The sequence below is a fragment of the Schistocerca serialis genome, chromosome 5 (assembly GCF_023864345.2).
Source record: "Schistocerca serialis cubense isolate TAMUIC-IGC-003099 chromosome 5, iqSchSeri2.2, whole genome shotgun sequence".
Taxonomy (NCBI): Eukaryota; Metazoa; Arthropoda; class Insecta; order Orthoptera; family Acrididae; genus Schistocerca; species Schistocerca serialis.
Window position 1 is genome coordinate 87921733 of NC_064642.1, and position 12883 is coordinate 87934615.

At 45.2% G+C, this 12883-nt stretch overlaps 1 protein-coding gene across 1 annotated transcript in view; it reads right to left on the reverse strand.

Annotated features, from left to right (window-relative positions):
* The window catches only part of LOC126481402 (proton-coupled amino acid transporter 1-like), a 277953-nt gene extending 265412 nt beyond the window's left edge, over positions 1 to 12541 (reverse strand). The window contains exon 1 of the mRNA XM_050105131.1: positions 12425 to 12541. The gene's annotated coding sequence lies outside the window, so the exon portion shown is untranslated. The remainder of the gene's footprint in view (positions 1 to 12424) is intronic.
* Between the last annotated feature and the right edge of the window lie 342 nt (positions 12542 to 12883).

Consider the following 12883-nt stretch of genomic DNA (forward strand, 5'->3'; position numbering starts at 1 on the left):
CCTATCGCGGTACGATAGCTGTACGAGTGTTCCTCAAACTAGGAACGTAGGCGCGCAGCCCTATGAGGAGGGCTGTTCTCCTCTTGAAGTAAACATCCTGGTGAGTGTTGCTGTAGCCTAAATGAGAGAGCATGGTTACTCCCAATAAACATTTCCAAAATATCACGGAAACACCAAGGCCTGAACTACAGCCTCCACTCACTGTGAGTTAAACACCTCATTAGGCTGCCTGTGTACTAGATGCCTTGCATCGTTCGAAAAGAGGCTTGTTCGTTACGCGTTCGAACACACTACTCTCCTCCAGCAGCCTACTATCAGGTTAGCCGCGCGGGATTAGCCGAGCGGTCTTAGGCGCTGCAGTCATGGACTGTGCGGCTGGTCCCGGCGGAGGTTCGAGTCCTGCCTCGGGCATGGGTGTGTGTGTTTGTCCTTAGGATAATTTAGATTAAGTAGTGTGTAAGCTTAGGGACAGATGACCTTAGCAGGTAAGTCCCATAAGATTTCTCACACCTACTATCAGGTTTTTATGTGGTTTGGCTCGTTGAAGAAGTGCAACTTTCTGTGTCGTGGTCTTTAGCGAAGTACGAAGCGTCCATTGCATCCAGTTTTTATCGCAATGCACTTTCTGAAACTGGTGGAGATAGACTTTATTTCAGTGACAGCAGCAATTTATGTCGGGTTTGAAACGAATTGCATTCATATGGGGTGAAACTCGTCATCGGTCTTTGTCGGTTATTATCTCTTATTATCTCGCCACGTTATATTTATGTAACCTGATCTGATTAGGGCCATCAGGCCCTCTCTTACATCTTCACAGGATTTTACATATACAGCTTCTTTTTGACATCATGGTTACCTAAGAAATAACAGTTCTGATATATCAAATAGCATTAAAATGATTGGAGTGTCTGAAGTGGGGCTATGCGTAAACCTGATTATAAACTAATAATGCTAATACTAACTCTGCTTAACTAGGGCAGATTCTGTCACTGTGATATAATAATAATCATAATCATAAAGATAATTTATAGTGGCAGATATCAACAGAATTTATAGATGTTTTCTGAACACCCACTAATACGAAATCAGATTCTTTTCAAAAGTCATCACCACACGTATTAAGACGAGACGGTCAAATCGTGCTCATAGGACGCGGCCGGCAGCTGACGGATCCACAACCGCACCTATTCTTGCACTTGCTCGTCCGACTGAAACAGGCGTCTACGCATTTCTTTCCTCTCGTCACCAAATATATGAAAAACGTACGGTGAATGATCCGAGCTGTATGTTGGATGTTGCAGTGTTTCCCCATCAAATCGCTGGTAATTTTCGTCCGATTGCTAGTTTGGGGGCCGGCGTTATCGTTCAAGAGGATGGTTCTGACTTCACGGCGCACGCAGTTATTGCGAAGTGTCCCCACAGTGCCGCGCGTTGATTGTGGTTCCACGCACGCGGAAGGAGGCCATCGTGACCTCACAGCTTTGGATTTCTTTGGCGTGGGCGGGGTGAGGGGGGGGGGGGACGTGATATGTTTCCACTGTTAGCTTTGCCAGTTGTTTACGGGTTATCGCAGTGCTTTCTGACGGAATCTTCCTCCTGCTGCATGATAACGCCCACACTGCCAATCGGACGAAGGCTACGCTTCAGCGATTTGGATAGGAAACGCAGCAACGTCCTCCGTGCAGCCTGGATCTTTCACCGCGTGATTTTCACATCTTTGCTAATCCGAAGCAAGAAAGGCGCGGACGTCGACTTCAGTCGAACGAGGAAGTGTAGAAGAGGGTGCGGTTATGGATCCGTCAGCGGCCAACCCCGTTCTACGAAAAAGGAATTGATCATCTCGTCTCAAGTGGTATAAATGTCTTAATGCGTGTGGTGATTACTTTTGAATGGAACCATTCCATGTCCCCGTTGTAGCGGGTATTGTTCTCATTTGACTGCCCCTCATAGTATATGCGAGTCAAACCATTCCTTGTAGAAACTTTGGACAGTCCGCACTGATACAACAAGAACAAATCGGGTAGCTTCATTCCCATTGTGGTCACTAGCACCTCCAACTACGACAGCTCCTTTCTGGCATTCTGTCACTTCTCCATGCGGACCCATCTCACTGCGCTGGTTCCATGCAACTGACTGGCGCACACACACCACTTCACTGATGTGACTTAGCTTAGCGGTGGCCGATCATATGACCGTGGGTGTACCAGTCCTACATCATCTGCAGCGCTCCAAAGCGTCCTTTTAAGGGCGTGACCGTATTTTGTCCGGTGAGCTTACATACTTCACAAAACAGAAGAACAGCGATGTGTACTCGGAAGAACGTGTATAATACATACTGACGTTCTAATTCAGGGAGATAGTCTACAACTGGTGTTGGCGTAAAAAGTTGTCGCGATGGAAATCATTACAACCTTTGATTTAGATTACAAAAAATGTATATAACCAATAAATTTTAATGGAAAAATTAGGAATCCACATTGTTTCCATAAGCCCAAGTCGTACAAAACCAGCTTCCTTTATTCTTTGGTTAGTTCCAGAAGGCAATCGATAGCGGTGTTCACGTTGATGCCTTTGGTGCAATTTCCCAAGAAGCAACAGTGTGGCATATGAACATGATTAAATACAGTGACTTCTGTTTCCCGCTCTAATCCCGTTCCGAGAGTGCAGAGAATACCCGATTGTCGACGAAACCTCATAATGGCTTGGGAGTGCAAGATCTTAGTACCACAGGGGCTGTCCCCATCGTCGCAAAAGGAACCATTCCACACAGAACAGTCGTAAAAAGCTTCTGCGGTGGCGTGGCGCATAGTCTCCTTTCACTCGCTAGGCGCTTTCTCTCGCTTCAATGGGCATCGTGCTTGACATTATGCAAAAAAGTTACGACACGGACACAACGCAAAGAAAAGATGAAGAAGTAAAAGGAGTCATACTCGACACCTGTAACAGTTGTATGTTGAACCCTGCCCGCTTTCACGCAGTATCAAAGACTGTACTGGAGCTGCTACTTATTTGACGTTACATAAGTCTCATACTCTGCATATAAATATGATCCACAAGACTATAGTGCATGGAGGAGAGTATTTCTCGGTAGTATTAGAGATTTTCTTATTCCATTCGCGTATTGAGCGAGGAAAAATTTCCGTTTGCTACGAGAGGTACCATGTTCTTTCTCATGTCACTCTTTGTTGGTGATCTGGAGGTACACAGGGCGTGAAATTTAGTTTACACAGCTCTTAACTCTGGCAGCAAGAATGTCTCTAACCCGGTTGGGCATCGAGCCGAGTTGAGCTTATATTACAGATACGCGCACGCCATTCCGTGCTGCTTCAAGTCGATGGTAGCATCCATCAATCATAGAGGATGGCAAGTACTGACCTGTCAGTCTCTCCTTACTCCATGACCACATACCAGCTCTTGGCGGATAGAGGTGTGCAACCCGTGAGAAGATATCTTCAGTGGATGAGAGATCTGCCGAAAGCGCTGGTGACGGAAACAGGTAGGTCGGAACAGCACAGAAAGTAAGGGGTTTTGCGTTGTCTTGTTGAAAGATAATGTCGTGCAGAACGCCTCGAAGGTAGGATACAGCCGCCAAGTTTAACATGTCAATAGTGTAACTTCTGCTGTCCAAATCACCGACTCTGCGAATCAGTGGTGATCTTGTGGCATACCCATCAGTACTCCATACCATGACGTCAGATGCTTGGGCTGGTGTGATGATGACGAAAGGAATCTGGGAACAACGTTTCCCCCTGGGCTTCCTCATATCCTTCTTATGCTGTCCTAAGAACGGAACTCGTCTGAAAAGATACCGCGACCAGCATTCTAATACGAAATCTTAACGAGAAACCTGCTGCATAATCCCTCTATTGTGTGCATACACTGCCTGACAGAAACAGTGGAGCACCCGGAAAGGGAGGAGGAAACAAACAAACTTCACGGATTGAGGGCGTTGTGATATTACTTCAATGATCACAAAATAGTGAAATTAAAGAGAACTTCGCAGTAAGAGCCTGCTTATCAATGTGCCTTTGCACCTTATCTGGCCTGAATACTTGAACTTAATCGTTTGGAAACGCCGTCATGAAGCTGTTGTATCCTCCTCTGAAGAAAACTGGCCTATAACTGTTGTAACTGGTCCTTTACATCCTGGACGCTGGCAATGGGGCGAAGTGACATCCGAGCTGACACCATTCATTCTGCTGGGAGCACATCTGGTAAAGTTGCTGGCCACAGGAGGACCTTGTGCAGATATTTAGTTCACAGAGACACGTGCCATATGAGGACGCTCATTATTCTATACAAAAATGGTGCCCGAAACTTTGAAATCAGGTGTAACACATGAGGACTGTTGTGCTGTCAGAATTCACTCAGTCAGTACTAGCTGTGACCCGAAATCATACCCGATGGTTCCCCACACCATGATGCCAGGACTGACACTAGCGCCTGCTGGCCAAGTGCGAAATCAGAGGGATGCCAAGGGGGTTGCCTATACTGCCGGCGGTTGGGGATCGGTGGATATTCTTCCTCTACACAGCCTTTTTTAAAGTGGCCAACAAAGGGACGCAAGTGAACCGAGGGTATTGCCGAATTGTTGGGCCTTAGAGGAACCTTTTTGCATTTTTTTTTTCACGCATGTATAAATTTTTCGTTCCCTCCGTGCATTCGCCACAGGAGAGCGCGAGGAAGTAGAGATGAAAAAGCATGAATACCCTTTTCGGCTTTGGTCACGCTCAAATTTCGTCGAATGATTTTTAATGGCCCCTAGTGGTTCACCGTGTACACCAGGGAAAAGCTGCAGTCACACAGCGCTCCAAAGAGGTGTGATCGCGTTCAGTGGGGCTGCAGCCTAGTGATGTCTTTAGAGGATCATTGAAGCATTCGGGGGCGGGGGGCTGTCATCAACCTTTGGGCTCTCGAGAAAGTCTTCTTGTTGCACATCGCATAACAAACTGTCATCTTCGATTGCGAAATGTGTGAAAATGAACGCCCCAGTGGAGAAGGTGGTTTTATTCGCCCCGTTTTGTGACACATCCAGAGGCACTTTCGTGTAGATTCTAAACAGCTGCATGTCTGAAATGTTTTCAGCCATCCACAAGAAAACCGCATGATTTCACCGTTGGGGGCAGCGGCTCTGACCGCCGCCGCAGAGGTGTGAAGAGAAGTGGTGAGATGAAGTTAAAATGTTCTGTGTTGTTAGGCTGTGCCATATTTCTTCAAAGAATCGACGTTTCGACCCGTCTGCTGGAATCTTCTGGAGGATCTTGTGGTTTCCACTGTAGATTGGGCACTGCCCTGCAGACTTCCATAAGGGGTGAGATGTTGGTAAGAGGAGGTGTGACGACCTTCCCATGGTCTAACACGTCCACGATGGCGTTGCGCAGAATTGTGGTGAAATGTGATGCCAATGTGACGTTATTAACCTACCTTACACTGCACATGAAATTCTGAGCTTTAGCTTTCTGTGTTTATTGCACTTTGTAGCTGCAGATGCAGAATTCTGCTCATACAAAGCAGATTGACAGTGTTCAAAACGAGATGCATCTGACCAACTCTAGACAGTATGATGTGTCAAATATATGGCTATTAATCTCATTTCACGCACGAGTATCTGAATTATGGCTAGTTTCAGAGGTAACTTAGTGGAGTGTTACATAGTGCTAGATTTGTATTAAAAACAGTAGTTCCGCTACTGTGACCTTCCGGGGCTGTTTTCTTGAAACTTTATTTTAAGGCTTTTTTCTTCGTCAGAAGTACCGGTACGTGGTACCGGCGCGTACCGTCACAAATCAAACACTGTATGAGTACGCTGGTGAGCCAAAACATTGTGACCATTGCCCACTTCCTGGTGGTGTTGCGGCACGTGACGTAGTAAGAAAAGACTGTAAGCGTAAGATAGACAAATGGGCAATCATTAAATCGAAGATATGGGCCGCAAATACGGAAATCCACTGATATAAGCGGTTCTGACATAGGGCACGTTGCTGTGGCCCAGCAGCTGGAAACGAAAAGCTCTGAAACGGCGAAGCTGGTCGCCTGTTGGTGTATTACTGTCGTGACCACCTGTGGGAAGTGGTTGAAGGTTGGTGAAATAACGATTAGGCTGTATGGTATTGGACGACCACCTGTCGTCACAAAACGTAGAGGTCGGGGAATTCCCTACTATGTAATCCAAGATAGGCAACGATCTGCGGCAGATCTGATGACAGAGTATGATGTTGGTGCAGGCAAGAGTGTTTCGGAGCACACCGTTCAAAGGCCGTTCTTGAACATGGAGTTCCACATCACACGACCCCTACATGTCCTGTGTTTATCCGACGACATCGTCAGTTACGATTACAGTGAGCATCACTGAGTTTTCACAGTGGATCAATAGACACGTGTCACGTGACGAATGAATCGCATTTATTGTTACTCTAGGTCGATTGTTGTGTTCTTACACGCCGTCAGGTGAATCACAGCACAAAACATGCACCGCGTCACAGATGCAGACCAGTGAGGACAGAATTATGATGTGAGATGCACTGAGTTGGGCTTCTATGGGATCTGTGGTGGTAATCGAATGCTTCATGACGGCAATGAACTACGTGAACATCGTTGTGGACCACCTGTATTGCTTCATGCTTAAAGTCTCTCCCTGCGGCGATGACATCTTCTAGCAGGATAACTGCCCATGTTACAAGGTCAGAATCGTGTTACTGTGATTTGAGGTGCTTTATAGTGGACTCACACTGATGTCTTGGCCAGCAAATGTGCCTGATCTGTAGCCACTGGAACACATGTTGGGCGCCAGCTGCTTGCCCGTGAATCACCACCCCGTAATTTGCGAGGACTGATTGACCTGTTCGTAGACATCTGGTGTCACATACTTCTGGAACCCTGTCAAGGACTTTTAGAAGGCATGCTAAGTAGAATCTCTGTTGTAAAGTGTTTGAAAAGTGGAACAAGACGCTATTAAACAGGTGACAGGTGTTCATAATGTTTTGGCTCATCGGTGTGTGTGTGTGTGTGTGTGTGTACAGTGAACACTGTGGGCCATATAATCCTCGTGTAGCATAGCTCTGAAACTAACTACATTTTGAGACTTGAGATGCATAGGCAAACATTTAACAGTCGCTATGTATAGTGGGCGCTGCTGTTATCTGTAAGAAGGCTGCGACGCCAAATCCTATAGCGAATCACAGGATGACTTGCAGAGTCATTTGACTCTGAATGCAAATAAATGTAACTGATTGCGTAGACGAAGGCATTGATTACTCAACTGGCGATAAAACGCTGCACGTAATGACAACGGTAAAATAAGAGAAACTGTATGCAGCAACTTAGAGAAATTATCATGCAAAGCTAGTTGTAGGAAAAGCAGATGCTAGGATGAGATGTACTGGAAAAATATTATGCTAAAGTAATTTTTCTACTAAATAAATGCCTTACAAAACGCTTGTGCGACCGATTCTTGACTACTGCTCGTTAATCTGAGGCCGTTATGTAGCGTAAATGGAATACTCCGGTAAGATCCATCCAACGACGGCATGTTTCATTACGGGACCGTCTAGTAACCGCGAAAGTCTAACGGAGACGTGCAACACATACCAGAGACAGACTCAACAAGAGATGTGTTATGCATCTCGCAGACGTTTACTGTTGAAGTACCGAGAGCGTCCGTTCCAGGAAAGAATCTGGCACTGTATTACTTCCTCCAACGTACGTCTTGCAAAATGACTACTACTAGAAAATTAGGGACGTTAGAGATCTTACAGAGTCAACTTATTCTTCCGTTCATTCTTGGCAGAACAACGTGATTATAAATGAAAAGCACAATTTTGTGTATGTTCTACAGCTTTATTTTGTTAACCGGTTTCCGGATTACAAGAACTTCGTCAGACTTTAAACTCCTATTGTCGTCAGGGAAGGCACAATGTTAGTGAACAGCTCTGAAAATGATGTTATCAAGAATGAGGCACGAACCCAGAGTAAATGTCATCCTTGAGAGTGCATTGCCACGACTCTGTCAAGGCTGACATTTACTCTGTGCCACCCTTGATGAATAACATCTTTTACAAAGTGAAGGACTGAAGGTTGCCTCAGGATACATGGTAGAAACGTGCAGCACTGCCTAGTGTCTACTGCTACGTAAGAGACAGAAGGGCGACCAATATTTCAAGGGAGAGTGTCATCATCTGACCAGGACTTTGACGAAGGTTTAAGGATAAATTTCAGCTCTACAGATACATCACATTTTCTTGGAATAGGCTGCAAATTATGACAGTTTTCTATATTTATATAGTTTTACTCAGTTATTTCATACGCTGCGAAATGTTTTGTTGTGGCAGTCACTTGATAAATAACGTAGCGAATGTGTTTCAACATGAACGTCTCTATAAACCGTTTTTCAGAGTTCTCGTTACTTCTGTGTGCTATATAAACATATGACATAGTTGCTGATTAGCGCGAGGGGAGCACATCTGTGGGTTGACAGTACTGACTGCGAAACAAGTAAACATTCCCCCTCATACGACCCCTCTAGACGCGTAGGCTATGTCATACTTTCTCTGCTCCTCGCATTCGCTTGAGCCAAACCGTCCTGTTTCCGTAGAACCACAAACAGATAAAGACTGTATGTTGACAGCAGTACCGATTATTGGTTCAAATGGCTCTGAGCACTATGGGACTTAACATCTGAGGTCATCAGTCCCCTAGTCTAAGAACTACTTAAACCTAACTAACCTAAGGACATCACACACATCCATACCGGAGGCAGGATTCGAACCTGCGACCGTAGCAGGAGCGCGGTTCCGGGCTGAAGCACCTAGAACCGCTCCACCACATCGACCGGCTACCGATTATTTTACGAAAACTTATCGAGATCTGTCGGTCTGGAACCGCGCGATCGCTAGGGTCGCAGGTTCGAATCCTGCCTCTGGCATGGACGTGTGTGATGTCCTTAGGTTAGTTAGGTTTAAATAGTTCTAAGTTCTAGGGGACTGATGACCTCAGATGTTAAGTCCCATATTGCTCAGAGCCATCTGAACCATTTTTTGTCGGTCGGGGAATTTGAACTATCGACAGTGCATCACGGAATTCATGTTCATAACAGTGATCACTGACGTGCTGTGCGGGAAAAATAGGCGGCCCAAAGGGAGAGAGAGGAATAAAAAAGGACTGCTATAATACGGGAGAGTTGGTCACCCTGACGGACAGTTGGGAATGAGCGGACATATTGGCTCAACTATCAACAGGTATTCGTTTTTGGACTAATTTCTTTAGGAACATTTCTTCTAGTTTTGACCAATACTACCTCTTTGAGAAATATGCGACATCTTTGTAAAGAACCTGTATCCAATATTGTAAATATGTGAATGCTGTGGTACAGCAACAAGAGGTACTTGCGTGTTTTGTTTTTGTTTTCATTTCGATAAATATCCCTGAAGATCAAGCTATAAAAGACTTCGCAATCGGTTTCAAATAAACAACGAATATAGCTGAGTAGAAAATTTTTATTACAGTGGAGTTTGATCTCCGAAACAAAAGAAATGGTACCGAAAGTATCCTCCCCCACTCACCGTAAGGTGGTTTGTGGAGTATACATGTAGATGCTTATATCACCACGGTAGAAGTAATATTTCGGTGTATCACTTGCACTGGCCATTGGCGTAACATCGGCAAGATGCACGATAATGCAGCCGGATCCTGGATGCCCAGCGCTTGGACACTCCCTCAACGAAGTCAAACAGGGACATGGGTTTTCACGTGCCACCATCTCAATGGTACCGTTAGTACCACGACTTTGGAAACCTGCCGCTAGAGAAAACGGCCGACAGCAGTGACATGTTGACACAAATCAGTGAACGAAGGATAGGCGCCCCACACTGTGGTAACAAATCACCAATTCAGTGCCGGACAGCACCCAATGAGAAGCCGTATGTCGAGAACAACCTCCTCTATAATAGTGTACAGTGTGTACCGTCATATCTGTACTTCACACTGAACAAAAGCGGCACAGGGAGTACCATTGATGCAAAGCTATTGGACGTTCAAAGTATGGAAAAAGTCTTGATGATTGATCACCCGCGAAACATACTAGTACGCACCGCTGGCAGAGTATGAGTACATCGAAAACCACACGAGGCGGTGCGTCCTACATGTGAACTGGGCAACGTCCAGGTAGGCGAGGAGGATGTTCAGACTGATGAAATGGTGAATCTGTCACACTCCCTCAGTGGCGAATTGTAGAAGGTGCATCCACATACGTTAGCCCCCAGGCAACAAAATACATTCAGCAAGACAATGCACCACTTCAGCAGTTCCGAACTGTCAAAGATGGTTTTAGGAACACTCCGCGGCCCTGAGGGAGCTTGCGTGGACCTACAGGCCTCGTGACTTCAGTACTACAGAGCACGATTCCAGTACGCTCGAACGAGATGTCTGCATCTTAGCGTCAGCTATGACCGACTGACGTGAGTTGTGTGCGGCGTTTGAGCGGTATCGGATCAGTACGGCAGCCGAACGCTTCCGGTATCTTTTGTATTCTGTGCCCGAGGCCTCGCAGCCGGCGCCGGATCTGTAATTCAGTTGTTCAATAGTGTAATTCTGAAATCGGATGCTATGTTAGCAAATAGTTTTGTAAGCCCGACACTAAAAGTTGATAATAATAATAGCAATAACCTTGAGTCTGCAATACTACGTTTACATCCGAAAAAGAGCTATAAAACCGCAGTTCAAGGATATTTCACGGTAAGTGGCGGTAGCCTTCGTCATACTTAGCTAAATATCGCTGTTCTTTGTTTGCTGTTGAATTTTTCTTTCACAGTGTCAAGCTGATTTCTTTACATAAGATAGTAACGCATATTTGCGTTTTCACAACTAACGCACTCGGCGCTGAACGTATTGGGAAATCTCTGTTGATCCATCAAGGATAGGGACAATGAAATTCGCCAACAGCCGTGTAAGTGAAATGTTATTTTATTTTATTTTGACTACCAGTTCCGGCATTCCGCTATGCAATATTCAGGCCCCATGTGCAATTCTCAAAAATAAACGATGTTTTCGTAGAGTGCCATATATTCCTGGATGTAGTGAATTCAAAAGCGTTTCCCAAATGCTTCAATCGAAGACTTGATAGCAGAGTTATCAAATCTCCGAATGAAGCACTTGGGAAACGGTTCTGAATTCACAACATCCAGGAATATATGGCACTGTATGACATAATCGTCTATTTTTGAGAGATGTATGTGGCGCCTGAAGATGGCGCAGTGGAATGCCGAAACTGGTAGTCAGAATAAAATAAAATAACATTTTACTTACACGGCTGTTGACGAATTTCATTGATAAATGTTCGGAAATGGAAAAAAATTACGCAGTCTGCCGCGTCATTCACCCGTAAGTGATGGAAATGATACAGAAATCTTCCTTCAGTGCTATGAATTATAATCGAGATGTATATTTTCTCCTTAAAAACATGAACTGGTCATTTCATCCGTCAACAAAAAACTGTAAATAGAGGCCAATACATCTGTTGACCGCTGATTATGGCTGTCTTACAATTATCTAGATGTCATTTTCATTGGAAATCAGTATTCAAATAGATTCCGCTAAAATACATAAAAAATATAGAGTTTGTAATTATTGTCGAATTATTGGGTGCTATATAGTAAGTCACATTAATTTCTTTCAGACCAATTCACATTTGAAGCAGTTTCATTTACAGTGTTATGTGTTCAACTGTTTCATAAACGTACTGATTCGCACGTCCAAATAAAGTTCAGTAATACTCACTGCTTCTTGTCTCTCTGGACTATTGACATCAGACGAAAGAGGAATGGCATATATCTACATTCCTTAAAAAGTTTCTAAAATCATTCCCACGTGTGACTTATCAATCTGTTTCCGAAGAAAAAGCTAAAAAACATTTATAGCTATGAAAGAATATGTTAGTAAATACTAATATACCACTATTGTAGTCCACAACTTATTGATTTATACCAGCACCTAATTGCTCATGTTGTACGAAGATATTACAAGACTTTTACTACAACGACTTCTATCGTGTTTTATCGATGGCTTTCGCGAAACGAAACGAGTTATGTCAGTTTTATGGTAGTTTTGAAGTCTGTGTACATACCGTGGATCGGGACTGCGTATTTAACTCTGACAATGTTGTGTGTACTGTTATCCAAAGCGTTTCAATAGCCTGGACGTCATTTTGAAAACACATGGTAGTGATTTCTATTTGAGACTGGATCTGTACAATTTACAGATGAAAAAACGCTGTGACTCGAGGCGAAAGTCCAAACACGACAGCCTTTGTGACAAATGGGCCTAAAAATACTGCAGGCGCAATAACAGTGTATCGTGGCGACAGGTTTGCAGGTTACGCGTGACAACGACTCTCGGCAGACCCGGCGCCGTAACGCAGGACGCGGGCGAATACCTTGCAGTGGCGGCGGCGGGGACGGAGTCTCGGTGCGGAGGTGCGAAAGCTGCGGTGTCGGCTGGCGACTGAATCGGAAGGCCGCAGGTTGTAGGCACCGCGGCCGCCTGTACTGAGACTGGGTCGTGAGAGGCGTTAAGGGGGGAGGGGGGGGACTCAGGTGGGAGGGGGGGGGGGGGAGGGCATGGGCCCACAGGTGCGGGCGTCGCCTCGCTGGACGTGGCGGCGCGACGCCGTGCCCGGCACCTGCGCCAGGAAAGCCTTCCACAGGGGTTCATTCTGGGACCAAATCTGTCACAAAGCCTATCGTGCAGGAGGTCACTGAACGATAGGAAGGAGGTAGTCATTATATTACTCGTAGGCTTTAAGGTATTCTACAATTTAATATGAAAATCTTTGTAATAATCGTGTTCATAGGAGAAATGTCTTATCCTGTCACCCTGTAACCTTCCCTTCTGT